This window comes from Delphinapterus leucas, chromosome 12 (genome assembly GCF_059928025.1).
Source record: "Delphinapterus leucas isolate spDelLeu-1000000601 "Yukka" chromosome 12, BTC_Dleu_Yukka2, whole genome shotgun sequence".
Taxonomy (NCBI): domain Eukaryota; kingdom Metazoa; phylum Chordata; class Mammalia; order Artiodactyla; family Monodontidae; genus Delphinapterus; species Delphinapterus leucas.
In genome coordinates this window covers 35,736,418-35,739,463 of record NC_143140.1, presented here as the reverse complement: position 1 = coordinate 35,739,463, position 3,046 = coordinate 35,736,418, and the positions used below count along the sequence as shown (strand labels likewise).

Here is a 3,046-nt window from a genome sequence, read left to right as displayed (position 1 = left end):
TGGATTTTACTCTGAGTTCAGTCCCTAGCTATCTTTTTGACTTTGGGCAATTCCCTTAATCTTGGTCTCAGTTCCCTCTTCTGTAAAGTTGTATTCTCTGAGATATATTCTGCTGTAAAATTCTATTATTGAATTTTAAAACCACTAACCTTTTCAGTGAGTCTGGTTTAGGAAAGTGATGATATAACATTTGTTCAAACTGGTAAAGTTTTTAAGTGAAAAAGGTATTTAAACCTCCTTGTATTTGTTAATTGAGCTATTTTTTTACTTAGACATGCAATTTCAAAATTTATATCTCTTTTCAACTCTATAGCCAGTGGTTAATAAGTACAATTTCTGGGGTGGTGGGATTCCGGGACGCTGCTATGGAGGGGTGTAGCGAGCCACAGCTGGAGGCTAAGGCCAAGGTCACCAACCAGCTAATAGATTTTCAGTGGAAGCTGGGTATGGCTGTGAGCTCAGACAGCTGCAGATCACTTAAGTATCCTTATGTTGCAGTGATGCTCAAAGTGGCACATCATTCAGGCCAAGTAAAGAACAAGTCCTTTGAAATGACAATTCCACAGTTTCAGAATTTCTACAGTTCAAGGAAATTGCTGCAGTTATTGAAACTGTGTGAAAACTGATTGCTTTGTTGATGAATTGCTACCATCATTCTAACATCGTGGACTTTACTTTCTGCAACAAAACTGCCTAAGGATCAAATGATATTTATTGAATGAAAATTACACTTTTGGTTTTCCATTTTTTTAAATAATAAAAAAGAAAATGAGACAAACAGGAAAAAAATAAGTACAATTTCTAGAGACTGGGTACACTTGAATCTGCCTTCACCATTTATTAGTTGTGGATCACGGGCATGCTCCTTCATGTCTTTGTGCTCAGTTTACTCACCTGTCAATTGGGAATAATAACAGTATCTAAAACACAGGGATATTGTGAGGATTCAGTGAGATAACTCACTTAAGCCCTGAGCAAATGACTAGAGCATTAACATATTCTTGATATGTGTCAGCTTTTACTGTCACCTTGCTGTCACCAGCTATCCCATGCTATTATCACTCCATACTTTATTAGTGTAATAATAGCCTCCTAGTTTTAAAGTCTCTTTCTTAAGGTCTGTTCTATACATTTCCCAGCTTAGACTGCCCAAAACACAAGTGTCATAATTTTACTCCGCTGCTAAAAACTATGGCAACAGATTTCAATGAACTTATACGCAGTAGAATTGAGTATAAATTAGTCCGGCATTTAAGGCTCTCATTAATATATTGGTTCAATTTATCTTCCCAGCCTCATTCGATTACTTTCTCATATATAAATGCTCTGCCTGAATGGATCTCCCCAAATGTCCCTGAGAACAAGTGCTCTGCTCACCCATATTAAGCAATTAAGGGCAGAGGCTGTGATGAGTCTTTATACCCCATCACCCAGGACGTGGCACACAGTGGGTATGCAATAGTTGTTGAAACGAACTGCTTCTGCTCATACTGTTTTCCTCCCAGGAGTCCTCTCTTATCTTTACCTATGTAACACCTATCTCCAAGGTTCTATCCAAATATCATGAGTTACTACAATTCATTAACTAACTACCTACTTCTTCTCATAGTACTGTCATGTATCTACTCTGGTAGCACTTATATTCTGCTGTATTATAATTCTTTTTGTCATGATCTTATATCCTAATTTTTAAATGGATTTGAGAGCAGTGTACTATGTCTTATTCAATTTTATTTCCTACAATGCCTAGCATTTTGCTTTGTTAACTGTCAGTGGCTAGTTGTCGAGTGCATGAATACGACTAACAGACTAACAGACTAATATCATCCATTGTTTTGTTACCAGTTTTAAAAAAAGAACTATGCTATTTCCATAGAAGCAAATCTGCATTCCTTACCAGGCTTCTCAGTCTCTGCAAGTGCAATCACATCCTTTCTATTTAACATGACTTTAGGTACCTGCTGAAGCCATATTGGCTTTCTCATTATTCCATGGACAAGCCATATTCAATCTTACCCCATCCTTCCAGTAATGTTTTCTTTGCCTGAGCGCAATCTTGTCTTCTTTGTGACCCAAACCTCATTTAAGGTTCCATCTCAGTTCCCAAATTTTCCATGGAGCACTCTATGATGACTTCTGCAACATTTCTTCTCTTTCACTACTGAAAAGAGAAATTAATGCACTTAATTCAACAGTCATACAACTTAATCATACAAAGAAACCCCTGCCCCCAGAACAATGAACCTGGAAGAGAATTTAAAGGTGTGGCACTACAGAAATTCTGATATGGAAACTTCAGAGTGGCTACTTCCATATTAACTGACTCTTTGAAATTCCTTTCTTTCTCCTCCCTCAGTTACCCTTATATTATCTATACAGATATCATTCTTGGCTGCTTGTTGTAAGATAGTTACGCAACTGAATCATTATGTAAATAGTATGACTTTATGTGTGCTAAGTGCTGATAATATTTTAATTCAATAGAAAAATACGATTTAAATTTGTATCAATTTTTTATGCGTTTTAGTCTTTCAACCCATTAGATATTAGATCCTTTGGGGCAGAGGTCAAATCTGGAACTTTCTTTGAATTTCCCACATTAGCAAGCATAGTTCTAATCACATTGGAGATTTTTATCATATGAACATTATTCACTGTTAGATGAGACCTACCTGCCAAAATGACCTAGTTCACTATATATGTATTTCACAATACGAGGCACTCTAACTTCATTCCATTTTTCCTGGTCTATTCATTCTAATTTACTGTCATACTTACTGGACTTCTCAGTAACTAAGGCAACTAAAGCTGTATCTTTGGAGAAGACTTACACAGATGTATCTTGGGGGGGGTAGGCACACAGGTGGGAGAGGATTTGCTCTCTCTACTGTATTCATACTGTTTTCCACCTTTTGACTGAGGATGAAAATCGAATGTATTATAAATATTTGTTGAGCGGCCTATATGAAGAGAACTGTGTTAGACCCTTTATATACACCATCTAATTTTATCTTCTCAACAAACCTATGTAGTTGATGGTACTAAG

The 3,046-nt window shown here is 36.6% G+C and overlaps 1 pseudogene; it reads left to right on the top strand.

The window, feature by feature from the left end:
- The first annotated feature begins 317 nt into the window (after positions 1-317).
- On the top strand, positions 318-619 carry LOC111168730 (COMM domain-containing protein 6 pseudogene; annotated as a pseudogene).
- Positions 620-3,046: the final 2,427 nt, after the last annotated feature.